This window comes from Nyctibius grandis, chromosome 3 (genome assembly GCF_013368605.1).
Source record: "Nyctibius grandis isolate bNycGra1 chromosome 3, bNycGra1.pri, whole genome shotgun sequence".
Classification (NCBI taxonomy): domain Eukaryota; kingdom Metazoa; phylum Chordata; class Aves; order Nyctibiiformes; family Nyctibiidae; genus Nyctibius; species Nyctibius grandis.
The window spans coordinates 113,829,222-113,853,886 of NC_090660.1; positions in this window are offsets into that span (position 1 = coordinate 113,829,222).

Genomic DNA, 24,665 nt, shown 5'->3' on the forward strand with positions numbered 1-24,665 from the left:
GCATGGAAAAGACTTCCAGCAATGTCCTGTAGGCAGGGAGTGAAGTCCACCTCCCAAAGAGATTTCCTTGAAAGCACTAAATCAGATGCAGTCTACCCCTGATCACTCAGTCCAGCACAGCTCTTCTCCCTGTGTTAGAGAGATATCTGCTTTATATTTAATGAGGTGGGGAGTACCAATGAAACCCTGACCAGACAGGAGCTTTGGCACAGCAGCAAATCCAGCATCCTATAGCTCAACTCCCTCTGGTAAATGTCTGCCCATCTACATTTGGATGAGCTGTGTGGATGGAGCTGCAGGCTTCACTCATCTAGACAGTGGTGAGAAGACAGGAGATGAGCCCTGGAGCATGCCCAGGGCACTGGGAACCCAGCACAAGGAGGGTTCAGCTGATACCAGGGGTTTGCTCTGTCACTCCTTTGGAGGCCACCCAGCCAGGGTCACTCCCGACCCAAGTGGTTCATACCTGATGGCTGCCCAGCAGCATGCAGGGAAGGAAAGGGCTACATTTGTTCCAGTCAAGCAGATTGCAAAGAGAATTAGTGAGCCTGCAAAAGAACTTACTGAAAAATGGACACAATTAAGGAAGACAAAATAGGAACTATATTATGGACACTCGGTTCCAAGGTCATAGCAATAAATTGCCCTCAGATGGTTTCATATCTTGCTTTATGCTGCAGCCAACATGGACAAGATGAGCCTGATCCACAGAGCCGTTTCTGGGGGTGTTGATATCCCCCTCAAACAAGGGCAGCAAGCTTCAGTGGAGCAGCCACATGCTGATACACCGCTGCTTTTCAGCCAAACTTCTCTCCAGAAAAGGGACACCAGAGAATGGAAGAAGTCCTATGGCTGAGGAACTGCAAAGGGTTCTGCCCGTGTTGTATCTAAAAACTGAATCATCCACCTGTCAATTAATCAGAATGAATCAGGTTGGAAGAGACCTCTGGGATCATCGAGTCCAACCATTGCCCTGACACCACCATGGCAACTAGACCATGGCACTAAGTGCCATGGCCAGGCTTTTCTTCAACACCTCCAGAGATGGTGACTCCACCACCTCCCTGGGCAGCCCCTTCCAATGGCTAATGACCCTTGCTGAGAAGAAATGCTTCCTAATGTCCAACCTGAACCTCCCATGGAGAAGCTTGAGGCTGTGTCCTCTTGTCCTATCACTAGTTGCCTGGGAGAAGAGGCCAACTCCCACTTCACTACAACCTCGCTTCAAGTAGTTGTAGACTGTGTCTACTGTCCAGGCACAGCTGAGTGGAAAGACATCCAAAAACTTAAAAGGAGAGAATTTACGAGGTCCCATTGATGTCCATCAGCTTTATCATTTTCTGGCTTTGCCACCCAGTCTTTAAGGACATGTTGTTTCTCCAGGTCATTTGCAGCAGGTTCCCTCTGGTCTCTACAGAGGAGCTCACTATTACCATCATCACTGAACAGGTGGGAAAATTGGGGTTCAAGGATAGGAAGTGACTTGACCAGGAATTCCCACAGCAGAGCCAGCAAGGGAACTGTCATGTCCCAAATCCTGTGCCCTTATTCCCCTGTCCGTCCTGTCCCTGAGCTGTCTTGCCTTTTCTGGAGAGCTATGTTTTAAGGATCTTGTACAGAAACCACCCCCAGGAGTCCTTCTGGTTTTCCACAGGCTTGATTAACTGGAGTTGCATTTTCAAGGGCCTCGTTGGACTCCTCCAGCTCAGGAGGGTGCACAGGCCACTCCACAGCCTCAAACAACTTCTTGATGTTAAATTCCCCAATCTCCTAGCGCTGAATCCAGCTTGAAATTGGTCTCGAAGCCTCTCTTTGCAAGCAGTCAGGAAGGGGGCTTAGGAGGAGGAGGGGAGGCGGAAGGAAAAAGAAATTAGATACATTTTCTGTGAGAAGAAGAATTAAAAGGAAAAAATTCAGCTTGACGGTGGAATAATGGAGCTGTGTCTGGGAAATGCCCTGTTGCGAAGGAGCAGTGAGGAGAGGTAACTGAGAGGAGCAGGCACGTGAGATGTGCTGGCAGAGGTGGGAGGACTCCAGGAGCATCACTGGCAGCAGGAAATTTGGCATCTTACCCAGGTCAGCCATGGCCAAGGGCAAAAGCCAAGGTGCAAGGGGGAGGCTCTGACAGGGTTTGCTGGCAGGGGGACTGGAGAAATACAGGAGGGATTTAACCACAAAGATAAGAAATATTAAAAAGCTATTTTCCCATGTTTTCCCACTGTGTATTCATCTGGGGTGTGGGATGGGGTCTTCCCACGGAGAAGGTCACAACCCATACCTGGGATGAGGGCTAGTCCTATTTCAAGATCAGGGAAGCAGGTTTCTGCGAAATGGCAGGGGGGGAGAAACAGGATTTTATCCAAACTGGTTGCTTTCCTCGAGCATAACTCTGCTTGTCACTGAAGGAGGAACTTTTGACTCTCTCCAGAGAGAAACAAGAGCAGCATCCCCTTAAAATCAGAGCTTGATAGTTGAGGAGTCATAGAATCATAGAATGATTTGGGTTGGAAGGGACCTTAAAGATCACCTAAGTCCAACCTCCCTGCCAGGGACAGGGATACTAGATCAGGTGGGGGAATTCTCTACTGATGGGACTCAGAGACACCAGTGTCACTGCCAGCCCACGGCTTTCCTCAGATCTCCTTGCAACACCCTGGCAAAGAGGTGGATTAGTGACATCTTCAAAGCTGGAAACTTGTTCTTCATTCAACCCTGCTGAAGGCAGGGAAAATGACAAATTTCTCTTGTGCCAGTTTTCCCAGGTAGGGTGGTTTACAAATCTCCTTTCAGGATATATGAACTTATTTGAGGTGATAATTGGAAAGGATCTAAGTCCAGTTAGTGGCTAGATACCAGAACTGCCTGGTTTTCATTGCCCACCCCAAGTCATCCTTGTCAAGGGGGAAGGCTATTCCTCCCTTCTCTTTTCTCCCCTTACCTCCTCCTCATCTGCTCCAAGCTTGACAGGGACAGGTCAGTCAGTTCGTCACTGCTAATCTTTGGACACTTTTAGTGTCACTCTAATGACAGCACACCTCTCTGCCCAGTTGCCCAGCCACCGCAATAAAAGCCTCTTAAGTCCAACAGCCCCTCTGAGCAAAGTGACTTGCCCGCTGCCGGGGCCTTTCCTTCCCCCTGGAAATGGCATCAGGCTGATTAGCCCTGCCAAGACAAGAATCTGACGTGAAACCTTCCACTTTTAGATGCATTAAAGCCCTTTGTGGGAAGCACTTGGAAGTGCACTGCTTGCCCCCTTCTCCTGCCCTCCCACCCCTCCTTGCTCCTACCCTTCCCCTCCACTCTGGGCACCAAACAGCTCAGGGGGTGCTCTCAGGAGCTCTAAGGGTGGTTCAGCTCATTCCCCCACACCCCTGGTCCCTCTCTGATTTGTGGGTGTTGAGGACATATTTCCACTCTGTTAGACCATTAGGGTTCTGCTGTGCATCAGGATGGCTTTGCCATATGACCCAGGCTTAACCATGGCTTGCCATAAAGGTGACCCAGGTCGGTTCCCAGCAGGTCTATCCAAATTGGTAAATTCAAGGATGCTCCAGTCAGCACTTCGGTGTAGCTGCCCTGTTTTACAGGGTAAGAGGGTCAGATGGTGTAAAATCATCCATTTCTTGCCCATTGGCCTTGGGAGCAGGAACTGGGAATGTTTAACTTTAATAGAGAGACAGCTTTTGTGGCTGCCAGTCCCGAACCAGATCTTCTTGCCACCCCTGTTCACAAGGAAAGTGGAATCAGATGGCAACCAGGGGGCATCACAAGGCAATGCTTTTCCAAGCCCCTCTCTTCACTGAGTTTTGGCTGTTTCAGTGCTTAGTTTTCACCCTTGTCACCAGCAATACGTGTGAGGGGGCAGCACCCTCTTGGATGGGATGTGAACCACACAGCACGGTCTCTGTCTTTGGGGTGGAAGTCTAGGGCTTCCAGCCACTTGTCTCAGCCCCGCTCTACCCTGGGCCCTCCACTCCCTCCTCAAGGGAGCCAGCATGTCATTTCCCACCCCAAGTGGCTGCAGAGCTATGCTGTGCACTGGTAAAGAGCTGATGAATGAAGTGTGCAATAATATTAATAATATATAAGCTTGTCTGTTGGTTTAGAGGATTTTGTTCTGCTGCAGGGCTCATCAAGGCATCCGTCGGGACCTGTTGCATTCGAAGGCAGCATCACAACCCTAAACCATTAAGCTATGTCTGTAGCAGTGTACAACACATTCACTTGCTTCAGATATTGTGTGTTGGTACAGCCCCTGAACCCCAGTTCTCATCATCACGGGATGCAGGAAGGCAGCGTGATCTCTGGCATGACTCAACTGCCACGGTCTAGTTGACAGGGTGGTGTCAGGGCAACGGTTGGACTCGATGATCCCAGAGAGCTCTTCCAACCTGGTTGATTCTGTGACTCTGTGATTCTGTGAATAGCAGCACAGCTCTCACAGTGTTTCCCCTCGTTTCACCAAATTTGGGTTCGCAAGGTAAGAGGTTGATAGCTCAGTATGGTTCTGTTCAGATCAGCAATTCAGTTGCCTTCAGACAAGTGCACCCTGGGGAAGGTGAGATGCGTTATTCCCATGCCCTGGCGCGTGTCCCAGGCAGTGCAGGGATGAAGTCAGCGGGCTGTCGGGGCAGATGGGTGTGCTGAGAGTTGTAGGCAGCCAGCGTGAGCTGGAGCGTGGATGAACCAGAACCAAGAGGCGGTAAGTCACCAGGAGTCAGGAAGGGCACAGTGGGAAGCTGGGATTGCGTGATGCAGCCCCAGCCGTTTCAGGGTTTGTGACTAACTGTGCCACTCACTCACTTGACTTTATGCAAGGCCTTAGGTATGTCTCGGGCTCTCCCATTAGAAAGCAAATACACCAATCCTCCTGAGCTACTGGGGCTATGACTGTATCAGAAATCAAGCAGGGGTAGGGAAGGTGCTCAGACCCTGGAGTCCAATCGCTGTTAAATTATTAGTGCAGTCCCTGGGCACCAGTGGACCAGCCCAATTAGCTGCCTCCCAAATGATTCACAACGATGATCCTGCAATCACCATGGGCCAAGAGGCCATTCCTAATAGGCCATTAGATATGACCACTGTGTTGAGGAGTGTAAGAGATTTCAAGAAAGATGTTGAGGTGTTGGAGCGAGTCCAGAGGAGGGCGACCAAGCTGGTGAAGGGTCTGGAGGGTCTGACCTACGAGGAATGGCTGAGGGAGCTGGGGGTGTTTAACCTGGAGAAGAGGAGGCTCAGAGGTGACCTTAGTGCAGTCTACAACTACCTGAAGGAAGGTTGTAGTGAAGTGGGAGTAGGCCTCTTCTCCCAGGCAACCAGCGATAGGACAAGAGGACACAGCCTCAAGCTTCACCAGGGGAGGTTCAGGTTGGACATTAGGAAGAATTTCTTTTCAGAAAGGGTGATTAGACATTGGAATGGGCTGCCCAGGGAGGTGGTGGAGTCACCATCTCTGGATGTGTTTAAGAAAAGCCTGGACATGGCACTTAGTGCCCTGGTCTAGTTGACAGGGTGGTGTCAGGGCAACGGTTGGACTCGATGATCCCAGAGGTCTCTTCCAACCTGGTTGGTTGATTCTGTGATTTGCATGAGGCAAATATGGCCATTCCATACCATGTGGCCTCTGTACCACAGGCTGGTCTCAAGCATGTCTAGTTTACTAATAGAGATGTATCCTGGGAAGCTAAAATCTATCTTTTTGACCTACCATGGAAGAATGAAGAACCAACACCTCCAAGGCACTTTGACACCTAACTCCCAGCCCTCTGAGGATGACTTGGCTTAAGGGATGTCAGCTGAAGGAACAAAGCAGGGCAGACCCTTGTACAGACTGGAAGAGTCTTTTTTGTATCTTTTGCTTGTGGTCCAAAAAGATACTGGAAAATCCAGCCCCCAAAGCTCTGTGAGATCCATCAGAGCCAGGCAGGAGACACACAGCCACCAAATGTTCAACAAGCAGGACACTGGTGAGAGGATCATAATGATGCTCACCCGTTTTGCAGGTCTGAATTGCCCTTCCTTCACTGTATGAGCCCTTTTCTGAAGGTGGATCTAACCTTCCTTTGAAGCAGGGAAGACAAAAACCAGTATTGACTAGGAGAGGGTTGTCCTGCAATATAAATCAGAGAAAAGAAGAGTTCAACTTGTCAAAGACAGCCGGAAGGTGGGGATACTTCCCAGGGGAAAGAGGTTTAAAAAGCCAGGTGGGTGGTGGACTCACCCAGTAGCGTCAGCCATCAGAAAATGAGTGATCTTCTCTAATTTCAGCTCAACTAGTTGACAAAAAGACACCAGCAGTGAAGGCAAGATTCTTCCTACCTACTTTAGGAGAAGCCCAAGGATCCCAGGCAAGGTGTTGTCCTTAGAAACCAAGAGAGGCCAAGCTGCAATTCAAGCTGTGCGGAAGCCTGCTTGGGCATCTCCAGCTGTAGCTATGTAGCAGATGTTCTCAAGAAACATTTCATGCTTGGGAAGCATTGCTTGTTGCTGCAGGAGAAAAAGACCAATGACGATTTCTCAGTGACAAATGCCATGGAATCACCATTTCCTAAACTGAAAATCAAGATGTCCAAGCAAAATCAAGAGGAAATTAAGAGGAATCCTTCTGAGTGCTGAATAGATGCCCTTCCTCCTTTCCACATTTTGAGCAGCCAAGTGGGAAGAGTCGTCTTCTTCCTAGTTGCCATCATCCTCTTCTTGACAGGGAAGGAAGGCACAGGGAGGAGAATAGATCAGCACTGTCTCTGTTGGAATGGGGTCCCACACCAGAGCCAGGACACTCCACTTCGTGAGGCTGCAGAAACCCCAGGAGCCATAAAGAGGATGAAGAAGCAGAGCTGATGGAAGATGGACTGACCTGAGAGCTAAGGGACACTCCTGGCTTGGGGGTCACAGTGGCCAGACAAGGCCAGGTGAATGAAAGCACGAGAGCTCTTGTTATACCAGTGGATGAAAATCCATGAGCCCCAGAAAGCACCCTGGCTGCCCCACACATGCGTGTCTGCATCTCACATCCCTGTATGAGCTCCCAGCAGTACATCTGGGAAATGGCCGCATTTCCTTGGATCCTGCCTCCTTCCGTGGCTCTTTCTGCATGGTGCGTCTCAAGTGCAGTCAATTAGAGCCATGGATCAATTAAGCATTAACAAGCAAGGAAGATAAATTACTTAAATGGACAATCCCTGAGTCCGGAAGGAAAAATTCTCTGGTGTTGATTCATGAGGATTCTCCTCTTTTTCAGGCCTGCCGAGATGCTCCTTCAGCTCTCAGCACGAGGCCTCGCACAGGTATGAGGTGCCAAGCAGTCTGCAGACGGGCTACTTTTCCCTTCAGATGTTTCACTTGGATTGCACGGGGAAACACATTCACATCACAGAATCATAGAATCAACCAGGTTGGAAGAGACCTCTGGGATCATCGAGTCCAACCATTGCCCTGACACCACCACGTCTACTAGACCATGGCACTAAGTGCCATGTCCAGTCTTTTCTTAAACACATCCAGAGATGGTGACTCCACCACCTCCCTGGGCAGCCCCTTCCAATGGCTAATGACCCTTGCTGAGAAGAAATGCTTCCTAATGTCCAACCTGAACCTCCCCTGGCCAAGCTTGAGGCTGTGTCCTCTTGTCCTATCGCTAGTTGCCTGGGAGAAGAGACCAACTCCCACTCCACTACAACCTCTTTTCAGGTAGTTGTAGACTGCACTAAGGTCACCTCTGAGCCTCCTCTTCTCCAGGTTAAACACCCCCAGCTCCCTCAGCCATTCCTCGTAGGTCAGACCCTCCAGACCCTTCACCAGCTTGGTCGCCCTCCTCTGGACTCGCTCCAGCACCTCAACACAGGGCTTAGTTCCTTCTCCCTTCTCCCCTCCTTCATCCTCCCCAACACATGCCCAGCAGCTTTTTGGTTTGGGAAAAGCTTTGCAAAACGAAAAGAAGCCAAACTCATTCCTGCTTTTCCTACCCCAGAAGGCAAGTTTTTGAGGACGTGCATCTCTTGACAATGAAAGCCCAGATGAAGCAGTACGTGTGTCCTTGTGTGTATTTGCATGTGGATATTACCAGTCCTGACCTAGCTGGGGTGAGTCTGTTTGCACATTTGGATTTGCCCTTCCCTAATAGCTGGAAGATTGAGTGGGGAAAGTCTGGTGAAGGGCATAAAGGGAAAGATATCTCCCTCGGGAACTCCACTGTGGCACAAATCTGCTTAGCTGTTTTTTTCCCACATCATGGCTCCCAGACTATCTCTTTCTATTCAGTTGTGGGGCACTCAATCACTCCTCCATACCTGTGCAGACACAGAGCTCCAAGCTCAAGGCAGAATGGGAACACCACCTCCTGAATCCTTGTGGGGACAAATTTTATAGCTCTTGTGAACCCATAACTAAGTTGCATCACTTTCAACAAGGCTTTTTAGACATTGGAAGGGGCTGCCCAGGGAGGTGGTGGAGTCACCATCTCTGGACGTGTTTAAGAAAAGACTGGACAGGGCACTTAGTGCCATGGTCTAGTTGACATGGTGGTTTCAGGGCAATAGTTGGACTCGATGATCCCTGAGGTCTCTTCCAACCTGGTTAATTCTGTGATTCTGTGAAGGTGTCCTTGTCAGGGACCCTGTTGGGTGTCTGGTATCACCCACTCCTGAGTTGGAGCAGTGTCAGATCATATTTTTCTATGGAAAGTCCCAGATTTGGTCCCAAATTTTTTCCCAAGATACATGGAATGTCAAAGGTCCCTGGTGTTTGATATTTTATTGTTTTATTTATCGCATTTGGCTCCACATCTCCCTTGTTTAGGGGTGCCTGGTCACAAACAACCTGCAGCCTGGACAGGCGACACGATGCAATGCAATAAAAGAAAAATCCTGCCCTTCTCATGCCATGAGTCTATGCCTGCTTCATCCCTGCTTTTCCATTCCTTTAAACCACCACAAACCCTGCTTATACCAGCCATGCACATGAAGAAACTCTTCCTTCCCCTCCACGCTCCTCCTCCTCTCTCTCCCCCTCCGGCTGCTTGAGAAATTCAAACCTTCTTCCTATTAGGAAGAAAAAAGGGTGTGCTACCAGGTTGAAAGGGAAAGCCGAGGAATGGGTTAAAGGGGTTTAAATTGGAGTTTTATGGATATTTCTCTCTCTCTTTTGTGAGCACATTAAACTTTTCTTTTGTTAAAAACCAAGAGGACAGGAATGGGGAAGGAGAGGAGAGAAGGGAAAGAGAAGGTGGGGGGAAAAAAAAAAGCCCTCAGATATTCATGTGTGACACAGCTCAGGGAGGTGAGACGTACGGCTGATTTGCTTAATGCTGACAGGTCTTTCTTCTTATTGGAAAGAAAACACAGCGGGGATCCTAAAATGTGCCGTGTAAAGGTCCATGGCAGGAGCATTTCCAATCTTCCGTGGTGACGCTGCGGGCCAGGTATTCACACAGGCACATCAGGGGAAAATAACACAAGAAGTTCTTCAGCAGACTCCCATTAACCCGCTGCCTATGGTAATGTGGAGCCTCAAGCCACTCCGAAGTTGTCGCCGCTCCCACGCTAGCTGGCACAGGGACGTGTGTGTTGGTGTGTGTGCATCAGTGTGCATGCCATCCTGCCCAAGAGGGGCAGATAAAAGAGAGAACGGGGGAGAAAAAAGGGAGAAAGAGGAGTGCCAAAGCAAGATGAGAGGGGAGGATGGAGAGATAGTAAAGACAAAGAGAGAGGGAGGGAATCTGAAAGGGGAGAGACAATGTGGAGGTGAGAGTTAGGGTGGAGGATGTTTCCCATGCGGTCCTGCTCACTGCTGGGCTCCCACATGGGACTCACAGAGAATCACAGAGTGGTTAGGGTTGGAAGGGGCCTCTGGAGATCATCTAGTTCAACCTCCTGACAAAGCAGGGTCACTCAGAGCACGTTGCACAGGGTCACGTCCAGGTGGGTTTTGAATATCTCCAGAGAAGGAGACTTCCCCCCCTCCCTGGGCAGCCTGTGCCAGTGCTCTGCCACCCTCAAAGGAAAGAAGTTTTCCCTCATATTTAGATGGAACTTCCCATGTTTCAGTTTGTGCCTGTTTCCCCTTGTCCTGTCACTGGGCACCACTGAGAAGAGTCTGGTCCCCTTCTCTTGACACCCACCCCTGAGGTATTTGTGAGCATTGATAAGATCCCCCCTCAGTCTTCTCTTTTCCAGGCTGAACAGACCCAGCTCTCTCAGCCTCTCCTCGTAAGAGAGATGCTCCAGCCCTCTGACCATCTCCGTACCCCTCCGCTGGACTCTCTCCAGTAGTTCCTTATCTTTCTTGAACTGGGGGGCCCAGAACTGCACACAGGTACTCCAGGTGTGGCCTCACCAGGGCAGTGTAGAGGGGGAGAAGAACCTCCCTCGACCTGCTGCCCACACTCTTCCTCACGCACCCCAGGACACCATTGGCCTTCCTGGCCCAAAGAGCACATTGTTGGCTCATGGTGAGCTTGTTGTCCACCAGAACGCCCAGGTCCTTCTCCTCAGAGCTGCTCTCCAGGTTAGCCCCCAGCCTGTACTGGTGCAGGGGGTTATTCCTCCCCAGGTGCAGGACCCTACACTTGCCTTTGTTGAACTTCATGAGGTTCCTCTCAGCCCAACTCTCCAGCCTGTCCAGGTCTCACTGAATGGCAGCACGGCCTTCTGGTGTATCAGTCACTCCTCCCAGTTTTGTGTCATAAAAGTTTCTTTTGTGCACTCCTGCAAGCTCATCCAAGGAGGTGTCTCCCAGAAGAGGATAAAGGAGCGGCTGGGCATTTGGGAGGACGAGATTGCTTGTGGGAGCCACCAGCCCATCTCTTTCCAGTGCCCTGGGTTGCTGTGACACCCTCCTGGGGAAAAAGCACCCTCCGGCCAGCCTGACTGTGCTGTCTGTCTCCTCCGATGAGTGGATGGCTTGTCCTGGGGGATTGCACGTTCGTCTTTCCTCGCGTCAGCTCAGCGGACAGCGGGACGTGTCGCGGCAACATCATGCACAACACACAAGCTGACACAGCTGATAACCCCTGATGCTAGGATGGCTGAGATGCTCTACAGATAAAGACAAGACTCAAGGGCAACCTCCCAGCTGCAGATGAGGCCATGATGATTGTTGGTATGTCATCTGCCCAAGGGGAACATCCTCCCCCCTTTCTCCTCTCTGTACCTGTTGGCACTACGTCTCACTTGAAACAAAAGCTGGGGCAGACCTTTATGGAAAGGCAGGAGAATAGATACATACCTGGCCATAACAGCAAAGTCACGAGCAGAGGCTGATGAGCAGGGGTAGTGAAGGAGGTAAAGAAGAGATTTAGAAGCAGGATGGATACGTGCAGAGAACAAGAGTCAGGGAGCTCCAGGATTAAGCCAAAGCTTAATTTTTTTGTCTTTTTCAGACAGCTCTTCCCTAATCACCATTACCTGTCCCACCTCTTGTGCAGTCACATGCAAAACGAAGGAGCAGTGTTTCATTCCTACTCCCCAGCAGCTCCTGCCTACAGGGTCCAGGATCAATCAATCAATCAATCAATCAGGTTGGAAGAGCCCTCTGGGCTCATCGAGTCCAACCATTGCCCTGACACCACCATGTCAACTAGACCATGGCACCAAGTGCCATGTCCAGTCTTTTCTTAAACACATCCAGGCCTTTGGCCAGGTGGCATTCAGATGCCATGAGCAAAGGATCCATGAAAGACCCAGGGAGCAGGTGCATGGCATGGCCTTGAATTAGCAGTTGAGTCTCTTTTGGGAGGGTCAGTACAGACCAGAACAAGCAAGAGGTGCCATGTTACAACTGGAAGATGTACCAGCAAAGGAGTGCTGTGGTGAATCTCATATTTGACCTCACATTGTCTCATATGTTGGGGAGATGAGACAGATGGAGCAGAAAAGTCAAGAATATCCGTTCTCACTTTAAGAGACAGCCTTGGACAGTGCTCTTTCTGGATGTCACTGTGCAGTTGCAACAACTGATGAAGCCCCTTGTTTTACAAGCACTTTTTCTTCCCAGCCCATCTTGCTCCCAGGATTGGGCCACATCTACCCAGGGCGCACACAGCTGCAATTAGCAAATGTAACCAGCTGCTGCCAGATGCAGCTGGATGTGCTGCTCCTCTCCCCATTCTGCTGTACTGAAGCAGCAGTTTTTCCAGCAGAACCAAGTGGGGAACCTTGTGGTCCACAGGTTAGTTACTATTTCTTTCTGTGAGAAGATTTCATACCAGGTTGGTGTCCATCTGAGAGCTAGACATGTGGTCAGGGGAGGCTTGAACACTTTTATGTCCCACCTTGGTTTCTCTTTCTGACACTAACTCACTTCTCCATGCCTTAGTTTCCCATACCTCTAAAATGGGGGTTATGGTGTTGACCTCCTTCATCCAGTGCTGGGAGATCAGATGATGAGAAGGCTTGATAGTGGTTCCTGCTTGATGGCAGTTCCTGCTTGATGGCTATGCAGATGGCTAGCTGGTGAGTTTTCAGCATTCAGACACCTGGCCACATGGCCTTTCCCAGATGTTTGCTTAATGCTTCCCAGGTTATTGGTGTCAGTCGTTTAATCCTTCAAAAACCAGGCAATGGTCCAACAGCAGAGCCCTGCCTCTCTGAGAATGTCCTGCAAGAAGCATCAAAAGTCCATGTTTACCATCAGCTCTGGTCCACGGTAGCCATGGTCCTTATCATTGTCAGTTTCTCTTGTCTTCTGCACATGGAGATGTCCTAAACCAGCAGTTTTAGTCAGCTGATGTTCCTTGTGCTGCTCACAGAGATGTTCCCCATCCCAACATTCCCATCCCAGCCTGCCTTGGGACCACTGTGTAAAGCAGCCCCATTCCAGAAGACAAACTATTCTTCTCCAAGACATGCAAGTCACCTCCCAAGGACTTTAAGGCATCACCACTCCAAACTCCACCTTGAAAATACCTCTCTGTAGTCATCCACCAACTGGCATGGAGGCTGGAAATCAGAAAAAGCACCTTGCCATCACTCGACTACCATGATGTAGTGCTGCATGGTGGGGAGACGGCCACTCTAGTGACCCTGCTCTCAGGACTAGGCCACAATAGAGGTGAGAGGGAAGACAATGTTTCCAACAGAGGACACTGAGATGGCCAAGGCCAGAGCACAGGACATAAGATGAGGGGCCAAGAGACGGGTTTGTTCACCAGGAGAAGAGTAGGCAAAGGGGAGATTATACTGCTGTCTGCCTCTACTTGATAGCAGAGTGTAGGGAAGACAGAGGCAGACTCATCTCAGAGGTGCATGATGGGAGGACAAAAGGCAACAGGGACAAGCTGGAACTTGGGAAATCCTGACTGATAAAAGGAATTTTTTGCCATGAGGGTGCTCAAACCCTGAAACAGGGATCCAAAATAGCTGTGGGGTCTCTTTCTTTGGAAAGAGTTTAAACTCAACTAAGCAAGGTTATGACTTATTTTGGCCCTGCTTGGGGTGAGCAGTTGGACTGGGTGACCTGCAGAGGACCTCTCTGACCCAAGTCATTCTATAACTGTATGACATCACCCTGCATGCAGCCAAGGGATGAACCCCACAAAAATAATGTGTGAGGGTCACTCATGGACGTCCACTTTGTGCCCACCAGCAGAAAATAATGTTGACCCTTTTCTGGATCTTACATCTCTGTGCTTTCTAAAATTCACCTTTCCTTCTTGGACCACTGCTGATTTCTGCAGTCCGTGCCCATAACTTCACACCTGCCAACATTCCCCACGCAATGAGATATTTCTACAATCGATCCTGCAACCTTTCCTTCCTCCTGACCAGATTAGTGGGTGTGTCCCCACCATGCAGCCCGAGGCATGTCCTTGTCTGCATGGGAAGGATGGCTCTGGTGAGACCTCCAGAAGAAAGGGAAACCTCTGTCATTCTCTGACCAAATCAGGTATTTGAGAAAAGGCTCCTTGTCCTTCCCAGGATTTTATGCCAAGCTGTGATTCCCTCATGTTTACCTTTTTGGAAAGCCAAATTTTTCTTTAGAAGTGGGACAGTCATGGGCTTCCAAAACTCATTTTCTTCCTGACATCCTCCAAGACTACAGCTTCCTGATCCCAGTTTAGTCATGTGCCTGCCCCATCATTCCCCCCCAGCAGCAACTAGAGACATCAGCTCTCCCTCTTGAACAGAGATGATGTTAAAGGAGAAACAGTCAGGAAAAAACTTTCCTCCAAAGTTCTTTTGTGTTGGCAAATATTAGGTCCACTTACTCCCACAGAAGCTATTTCCATGGTGAATCTCGCCAGGCAGACATACAGGCAAGACAACAGGAGGGACAAGGGGTTTCTCCAGTTCATAATTAAATCCTAGAGCAGCCTTAGAGGTGTGATTCTCCCTGGGCTGCCCATACCTTGTCTCCCTGCAGGGCTTGGATGGAGGGGATGCAGCCCACCAGTTCTTACTGGCATTTTACCATTCTTCCCTGTTTCATGGCATGAAGACTGGGAGGGAGCAGGCGACTTTGCCGAGCACCCTGGTCCCCATGACTCCCTGGGAATCCCTCCCCTCAACCTCCCTTCCCTTACCCAGAGGTACCAATGGGCACAAGACTGGCTGAGGAGAAGTACTTGGTTCCTCTGCTTTGCTCTCCTGCCTCCACCCTCCACCATCCCTGCTCCCACCTCACTGCAGAGGAATCAGGGAAACTCCCCATCTGCACAGACTCAGCTCTCTGGTTGCATCATCCCTTGGTCTCCCCCCCACTCTGTGACCCCCTCTTGTGCTACCACACTGGCAGTGAGCAGATGCTTCTGGGCAGCCCTATTTGTCCTGTGCAGAGGGAAGGGTAATGCCCCTCTCTACTCCCTCCTTCCTCATCCTCCCAGGAAAGCAGAGTTCTACTCCTCTCGCCTTCCCTTTTCTCTCCTCCCCTCTCCATCACGCCAGTTGTTTCATCCTTTGAGAACTCTCTGCCTCTCCCTATGGGACCCACTTTAAAAAACAAGGGGAGGGGGGGGTGAGGGGGAGACAGAAAGAAAACTCCATTGTCTTGTCAAAGGGAATAAGTGAAAAGTTGCAAGTGTCGCTCCGCAGGTTTTGGCTCCTGTGTGTTCTCCTTTCAAACCCTGCCAGCCTCAGGGGCTGTCATTTCGCCTTCATCTCAACGGATCGACCCGTGGTTTCCCACCGCTCCCCCTCCCCAGCATCACTGAGCGTGGAGCTGCCAGGCTTTTCACGGCCACCACCAGCTTGATCCTATTGACATGTCTCTTCTCTTTGCTTTGCTTTCAAAGGGGGGGCTTGGGGTCCCTTCCTTCCTCCCTTCCTTTTCCTTTCCTCCCCTCCCTCCCTTTCTTTTCCCCATTTTTCTTCTTCTCAGAGGTGTGCCGCCGAGGTGCCGCTGTGCAACGACTTGACAAGGCCACACGCGGCGGAGCTGGGGCCCAATTATAAACCCCTCTTTAACAGAGGCCTTCATTTAGAGAGTGAGATTGGAGCTGTCAGAATATTAACAAGCTCTTGCCGGTGGTGTGGCATCCAGCGGCAGCGCGGAGAGGCCACACGCCGGCATCAGGGAAGGTGTGCAGGGTGGAAGGGTGCATACACGAGACCACGGTGATGCCCTAGGCAAGAGGTTCCAGGGGTGGAGATGGTGGGGTGCAACTGGTGTGCCAGGCATGGTGTTGGCTAAACCGGCTTATCCCAGCCAGGATGGATGGATTTCTGGGGGCGGCCACCGCGGATGTGTCACCCTTCTTCCACCAAGCGTCACCCAGCCATGGGGAGGCAGCATGGTCTTTTGGTTGGAGCAGGCAAGAGCAATTCTGTCATCACCTCTGAAGGAGACCTAGGGACTTGTCCTCTGGGTGGCACAGGGTGCTGGGGAGTCACCCTCCCCCCCAATTTTCCTCATCCTTGCAGGAGGGAGGGGATTTTTCAAACAATCAATCAGCAACAAAGTGGTTGTGTGGTCTCCCATGACTGGCATTCATCCAGCATTGGAGTGGGTGATTACATGGATTGGCCCCAAAGCCAATTAAAGCCTCAAAGGGAAATCACACAAGAGGTGGGTCTGGAAAGATCTCCCCTGGAATGGCATACATGGGTGCCCAACTAGAGCACAGCCATGTTGGCAAACACGTGTGGCCAAAGGAGAGCACATACGTGCAACTGTCTCTCAACACACGCAAATACATGCATCCAAATGGCAGGCGTGCCCACAAGCACACTCAAGCCAGCACACACCTAAGCAGATACTCATGACCCTGCACGCACAACTACAGCCCTGACAAGCACATGCACACAGGTGTGTCTATGCATCTACACAGACACGGAAATGGCACTTAGTGCCATGGTCTAGTTGACATGATGGTGTCAGGGCAATGGTTGGACTTGATGATCCCAGAGGTCTCTTCCAGCCTGGTTGATTCTGTGATTCTGTGAAATCCAGAGAAGTGAGTATTCGTGTAGCCCCTGCCCAACGTGAGCAAACGGGCTCACACATACAAACACACATGCACACAGCATCACACGTAAGCTCATTTGCAAGCATGCACTGAGCCTTACAAAGGGTCTCAAGTCACATCTGTCACCCACTGTCCACCTACAAGGTCCCTCCAGTCCTTCGTGCATTGCTAAGACACCTATGGGGTGCAAGGGCTGCAGGGATGAAGGGGGTTATCTGCTGAGACCCACACAAGTTATTTACTTGAACCTTTTCCTGAGGGCCTCCACCCAATGATTAATCCCATCCCCTGGGAGAAGGAGGTGTCTGTGGAGAAGAGGTGCTGTGGGGAGGAGATGCAGAACCCCACCACTGAATTCAGGTATCTAGAAGGCAGTCGGAAGATGGTACACAGGAAAACTGGCACACAGGGAGGTAGAAGGTGCCTGTGTCTGTGTGTGCATGTGTTGGCTGGACTCCAAACCACCCCATTGGTGGTCACAGGCCTGTATTCTCCTTCCATAAACAGCCCAAGGCATCCTACATTATCAGACGTGAAGACACTGGTCCTTGTCACACAGCCCTATCCTGGCCCGTGCTGAGCTCTCTGTTCCCTATGACTACTGGGGCCTTTTCCACAGAGCTGCTCTCTAGCCATTCAGTTTGGTCACGTTTTGGCCATGGAAGATTTGGTTTCAGGGATGTAGCATTTCCAGATGGGCCCCACTAGCTCTATTCACCCATGTCTCCAGCTGTCAGCCCAGTCCTAGTCAAAGGCTACGTTGCAGCCAAGCAACTGGCCTTGCATGACTCTACTCACACTCCTATATTAGGCAGAGGATGGAGCCCTTGAAACTTCTGCACTGTCTGTAGATGGAAAAAAAAAGGAGACTTTATTTAAGTTGGGCTTCTCACAATAACCCTCCAAAGGAGAATCCAAAGGCTCATGGGTGATGCCACAGAATTCGCTCTGAAGACCAGGCCCTGGTAGGGTCAGAGAGTGCCTACAACACCAGCTGAGCATCTTCCTGTGCTCTGTGTAACACATCACACAAGTCAGGCTGTGCAAGACCTAGGTCTTGTTCACGACACCCAGTAGGGCCTCACAGCTGCTGGGGTCCTGCATTCATTGCTGTGTGTCTGCTGGATCCAACGAGTCCTTCCAACAACCCGTGCACTGGCTGTGTGTGTCACTGTGGCATCCCTCCTGGGGTATGCACTGTATCAGGGTCTGGGCTAGGTTTGGGGAGGTGCCAGGGGCTGTTCCCACCACAAATGACCCACTTCTGGCCAGTTTAATCCAGGAGATGCCAGTCCCTGTGCTCTTGCACCCACATCCACAGCTGCATGTGGTGATGCCGCTGCCATGTCAGCAGGGTCCCCTGTGCATATAACTACCCCTTTCTACCACACAGGGTGTATGCCAAGCCTGCCAAACATCTCCCCATGGTGCAGCTCCCATGCAGGGTCCCCATGGGATCCTGTGTCTGCAGTGCCCTGGGATCCAGAGCTACCTTGCAGGGTCGTGGTAACTGGTCACTGGTGAACCTTATTGAACACCCCGCCTGGGCAGAGGCCCTTGCTCCACCTCCCTACATTGGAGCTTTCCCTCCTTCTACCTCTCAACACACACAAGACCTCCTGAGGTCCCTTCCAACCTGAATTATCCCATGATCCATGTTTTCCTTCCCTGCCTTAGGGCTTAAGAACATCTCTCAAAGCAGGTGCTGAAAAAACTGCATGCAACCTCTTCCCAAGTCATTTGGGGCAGGAGACAGGGAAAGAATGGGGATGGGGAGACACAACACACAGATGCTGCCCCATGTACAACAGCTGTTCTGGTGCAAGGGGTGCCCTTTGCTAGAGGACACAAGCACTGGCCTGTGTGAATCAGCTGCCAAGAGGGTAGAGGTGCCCACCCCAGTTGGCTTTGGCTTGACTCCAGGTTTGGGACCAGCTTCACAAGTGGGAGGATCCCTCTCTGGGCATCATCATGCTCCTGGACACATCTGCGCCTGTCACGCCAGCCCAGGCAGTCTCTTTCCCTCTGCCAGCTCATTGCACTCCCAATCCCTTAATTTAGGACCTAGCAGGGTCCCATAGACCTCTCTCTTGGGCTTGAACCTCCACGTTCCTCTTTCTAGCCTCCCCCTCACCTCCTCCTCCCTCTGCACTGTATCTCTGCAGAAAAAGGACCGAAACTCACGCAAGATCTCTACTAGCAATGGTCAGAGCTCCAACCCACCCAAGAGCCCCAACAGCAACAGCCAGAGTGGAAAGACTTTCAATACCTTTGCTAATAACAAACGTGCCTAAAATGAACGTGAAATTCTCCTCAGCTGTTGGGAAGCGTTTCCCTGCTGGGAGATTATCAGGCACCATTACTCTGGTCCACGGCCATCATCTGGTCTCACAGGCTTTGTTTCCATGAGGACATCCAATGCATTATTCTGGGGAGAGTTTGTTGCATTCTTGGATGGGCAGAGCCTCTGGGTGGGAAGTTGAGCTGCTGGAGGCTGGAGGGTTTAATACTTCTCATCTTTGCATTGCGTATGGAAAATCATAGAATCACAGAATCAACCAGGTTGGAAGAGCCCTCTGGGATCAGCGAGTCCAATCGTTGCCCTGACACCACCATGTCAACTAGACCATGGCACTAAGTGCCATGTCCAGGCTTTTCTTAAACCCCTCCAGAGATGGTGACTCCACCACCTCCCTGGAAAGCCCATCATTCTGCAGCCTGGGGATGGACAGCTTCCACAGAGACGTGTGCTCCTCTGTGAGTCCTTACTCAGCTTGCAACAGCTGCTGCAAGAGCTGTGAGGGACCCACATCATCCCTTGCAATGGAGTAGCTCCCGTGGTAGAATGGAATGGAATGGAATGAATATTAGAATAGGAAGGGAAGGGAAGGGAAGGGAAGAGAAGAGAAGAGAAGAGAAGAGAAGAGAAGAGAAGAGAAGAGAAGAGAAGAGAAGAGAGAGAAGAGAAGAGAAGAGAAGAGAAGAGAAGAGAAGAGAAGAAAAGAAAAGAAAAGAAAAGAAAAGAAAAGAAAAGAAAAGAAAAGAAAAGAAAAGAAAAGAAAAGAAAAGAAAAGAAAAGAAAAGAAAAGAAAAGAAAAGAAAAAAAGAAAAGAGAAAAGCAAAGAAAATATGGTCCCATGAGCAAGTGGGAAAGGCCTAAGAAGTACAAAAAGACAAAATTTTAGTGTATTTATGAATTCTCCTATTCATATGAGATAATAGCTGATAATATTAGCAAAAAAAAAAAGATACAGAAAGGATGTTGTCTCCTGCACTATAAACCTGTATGAGCAGTCTCTCCAGAAGCTATTTCTTCTACTCCACAACTTTGTCCCTGTTAAACTCAGCCAGGCTCTTCCACAAGCACATCTGGATTCTCCACTGGGAGCACTCAGTTTCTCTGCCTGACTCCAATGATCCGCTTCACCTCGTCTGATAGATTTCACGAGAAAATTAATCAGAGGTGAGCACCTACCACACAGCCATGTTTCCCACTCCAAAGCCCTCCTGAGCTGCCCAGGAGCATGCAGCATCCTCCACCACTGCAATGACATGGTGTGTGACTCCAGGTCATGAAAACCCCTGAGGATGCGCCGTGTTGGGCACAGGCACCAAACAATGCCCTAAATCTATGGGGCAGCCCCATCCCCATGCTGCCAGCACATTTCGAGTTCTGCATGGGGGCTGAAAGCCAGCCTCCAGCTGGGCTAATGGCATTCAGCAATTGGCTGCCAACGTGAGAGACAGCAAGGAAGCAGGAAAAGGCACTTATCTACACGTCAGAGATGGATTCACCCCACCAGTTCCTGCAGGGATACCAGTCACAGAATCACAGAATCACAGAATCAATCAGGTTGGAAGAGACCTCTGGGATCATCGAGTCCAACCGTTGCCCTGACGAATGGCAATGTCCTCTCCATGCATGCTGGGAAACAGATTTTCCCCCTAAAGGACTGCAAACTCCTTGGTGCATACAGGTGTTCCACGAGTCACTTCTGAGGGAAAGCAGAGCTGGTGTGTATCTGCTGCCCAAATCTGGTCTCTGGGCAAGGAAGGAGGTTGCAAACTGACAGGTGACTCGAGGTCTTGGTGTGAGTTAGTTGTGCAAAAGTCTCCATTGGAGACCCCTGGGTAGATGGTCCTCTGGATATCCCAGGGTGACAGTGTCTGCAACAGCAAGTCTACACCCAGGGACTCATCACTCGCAGCAGAGAATCAGAAAGGTCTGACTCCCAGGAGGGCTGGAGAAGAAAGGGAGATCAGACCTAAGCAAAGGCAATCACAATGTCCACAATCACAAGGGGAGCAGACAGTAGGGACTGACTCGCGATAGAGTGGGAAGCAGGGTCCCCAAAATACCTGCACAGAGGGTCATGCACAGCTCTTAGGGCCAGACAGCCCTTCGTTGGTTTTTAATCCAATTTGGACCATGGTGCTGCTGTCATCAGTTCCCACCTTCTGAGCCCAGAAAAGGCTGCTGGTGGCTGGAGCAGGCATGGTGCTTGCCACACCTTCTAATGCTGCTTGGGGCCTTGGGACATTAAAATGTTAAGGGAGCAAAGTGTGATGCTGTGGTGTGTTACACGCTCCGTGTTGCTGCCCGGGAGCTTTGGGGGCTGCTGATGTAGCGTGACAACGGATTTCACCTACTGAGTCCAGCAACTTTGGGTCAGTAAAACTCCCTCTCAGAAAAAGACCAAGTCAGGAGACCAGAGGGAGTCCAGTCCTTCTCCTCACTCCCTTTTCTGGAGGTAAATCACCAGGGCTATCAAATCCAAGTGCCCTAATACCACCATTTGCTAACTAGTCAGAGAGAATTACAATGAGCCAAAGCTTCTGTCAGCATGATATGGAGGCCAGTGGCCATCGGTGGTGGGATCACCTGGGACAGGGCAGGCAGAGTGAGGGGATGCACCACATACACCTTCAAGGCAACATCTCTCCCCTGCCCATCCACACACTCCAGAGAAACAGGGAGGGGGAGAGAGACCTGCAGCCCCAGCCCCGCCAGCTCAGCACTTTTGTGCTTTTCTTGTCAAGGGAAAAAAAAAAAAAAAAAGAATAAAAAGCCCCTTTTTGTTTTGTTTCCTTTTTTTTTTTGTTTGCTAATTTATTGTTTTGTCCTGAGCTCGTGCTTCTTGAAATCCCTTGTTCTTGATGCTCATTAAAATATTTTCGGCGTGCGCGGGCTCAGTTAGTTGCTGCTACGCACTTTTTGTATTTATTTTTCTCTCCTCCTCAGACCCCCCCTCTACACAACCCCGCGGTCAAAACGTCCCTGTGTTTTCCATTCCCTTATTACCCAGAGAATCAAGGCTCCTTAGCAATTTGCGAGTCACTCCAAAGCAATCAATTATGCATCAAATGACTTTTTGATTCTTTACCTTGTGAGAGGAGAGATGGAAGAAGAGGCTGTCTTTTTATTCTTTTCCCCTCCTCTATATTATTATTCTTATTTTTATTACTATTCCCCTCTCTCTCTTCTTCTCTCTCTCTCCCTTTCTGTGCTCGAACAGGTCTGCCTGCTGGCATCAGGATTATGACATGATCAAATGGCTTGCTCTTAATTGGCAACAGCTCCAAGATGGAAAAAAGACACAAAGATTAAAAAGAAAAGGCCAGGGGAGCTGGAGCCCTTGTGTACGGCTCTAGCAGCTTGTTGTGGTGTCAGGTGAGGTGGGAGGACAGGGCTGAGCCGAAGGGGACCCAGTCACTTTGGTGTAAGGGTGAGTGGGCAGCTGGATGGGGATAGCCAGATGAGGACAGCCATGAGGACAATGGAGAAGGAGAGGGGTCACTCATGATGCTGCAGACAAGGAGGGTCTATGAGCAGAGCACTCTTCTCCCCATCCTGAAGCTGGCCCAGCTTCACCTGCATCCATGAGTTCAGAGAAAGCAAGTGACCTGGGGACAATGTGCCTACAGCAGCAATGCCAGGACATGTCCTCCAAAGTCAGCTGTGAGGGTCTTAGACATGGGAATAGGGTGCCCTGAGAGGTTGTGAAGTCTCCACCCTCAGAGACATACAGTTCCTGTCATCTACCTCCCCCAAGGCTCACCCACTGAACTTAGTGTGTTCTGTAGCCTGCATCCCCCAAAACCTCAACCCTGGCGTGTCAGCAAAGCCTTCCTATCTAACCTGCATATCTGACTCCCTGTCCCTACCAGCTGAGATCCCCCAGGGAGATTTCCTCTATCTCCAGGGGACAGGAGATGCCCTGGAAGGTGCAGAGGTCAAAGCCCATCAGGTTTTCCTGGGTATTAGCTCTTCTCCCCCTCCCTCACTTTAAAAGTTGCTGTGCCTCAGTGACGAGGACATCCAAGTACCCATTTCTAGGCGGGGCTTCAGTGCAAGAGTCACAGCAGGGAATAGACAGAAATGGGATCTAACACATCTCAAAGGGTTTCTCCAGCAAGGTGCACAGTCCTGGGCTGCCCAAGGTCTCAGGCAAGATGTATCAACACCCAGCTGTAAAGTCACGGAGGGAAAGCTGCCCACATCACAGCCACCAGCCCTGCTCTCTTCAGGCACCATCAGCAGGTGACAGTATTTTTTCTGCAGACCCTGAGATTGCAGATGGCCTGTGCATGTCCCTCACAAGCGAGTAGCAGGAACCATGTCCTTGACTCCTTTTCCTTTGCAGTTGTACCCCTGGATCTGGATGTCATAATCTGTGGCATCGGCCTGTGCCATGCTGAGTGCAGGCCTCGTGTCTTATCCTCTGAGTGTGAGACTCAGACTGGATTAAACCCACAACTGGATTAAAACAGATGCATAGGAAAATGTACAGCTTAGGGTGCCTAAAACAGCTGTCCGTCTTCTCTCCATCCTTGAGTTCCAACTCCAGCCTTACACTTTCCAGGTCCAGTTCACATGATAGAGGTGATGATACTGGGATTATGCATTTGCCAGGACATGCGAGCTGTTTACACTCCTATTAAAAAAAAAAATAAATAAAGGCCAAAAATCAACCAAACAAACAAAAACCAAAACCAAAGCAACAATAACAACGAAACCCCAAACAAATAAACAAAAATATACCCCAAAACTCAAACAGAAAAGCAGGTTGCGTTAACTTGTGTATGATGATTTTCCCATCACAACCCAAAAGGTGTTGAAATGTGATGTGCACTGAACTCGGGGTTTTCCTCAAGTGAGTAAATGTGATTTAAAAATACCCTTCTCCTCTCCTCTTGAAGATGAGGCTTATAGAAGAGACAAGCATCACCTAGCAGTTGAGCTCTCTGTTCTTTAGAAGTGTTAGCTGTACAACACATGAGACTGCAGCTTCTTACCAGCCCTTAAATGACCTGATGGGTATGACAAGTACTGTCCCCTCACCCCATGGCCCTGAACATCCCTGAGGGTGTCTCCCACAATAAGACCCTCCATTGTCCATCCATTTCTATGGCTCCTCAATAAAGATGCTAACAAGCCACAGGCAGGTGATGCCTCAGGCTCTGGATGTCCTTTGTAGAACACAAGAAGGATCTGACTTGGATATGCTGCCTCCATCAACAGCATCTCTTTCAGCAATGAAAGCCAAATGCAACCCGGGCTGAATTTGCAAGAGCTCAGCCAGCAGGGCAAGGGCAGTGGTTAGTCCCCTTGATGTGGCACTTAGGAGGACACTTCTGAAGTACTGCGTTCAGATTCAGGGCATTGGTACAAGAGACAAACTAGAGCAAGTCCAATGGGGGGCACCAAGATGGGTTGGGGAGTGGAGCGCATGAAGTACAGGGAGTGGCTGAGTGAGCTCAGCTTGCTCAACTGGAAAGGGGAAGGTGAAAAGAGGACCTAGTTGCAGCCTTCCCTACCCAACAGATGTTCGTAAAGAAGATAAAGCCAAACTCTTCTCAGAGGTGCACAGTAAAACAACAAGTGGAGACAATCACAAGCTGCAGTAAGGGAAAATTTTCACCCTGAGGGTAGTCAGACCCTGGGAGAGGGGCCCTGAGGCTGTGCAATCTCCATCCTCAACTAGACAAGATCCCGAGTAGCCTGATCTAACTTTGAGGTTGGTCATGCTTTGAGCAAGGGGTTGAACTAGAGATGGCAGCACTCCCTTCTAACCTAAATTATTCTGTGACTCTCTGATTTACCATTAGCTCAGCACATCCCACTCAGGCTACAGTCAAGCTCTATCCTGTTGTCCTAAAACAAGTCACTGGACAGCATTATATCCCTCTTTCCCACTTCATTTGGAGAAAAGGGGATTGTACATATTGCAAGAGAGCTGGGAAGTCTCCTTAGGAAATGGGTGGA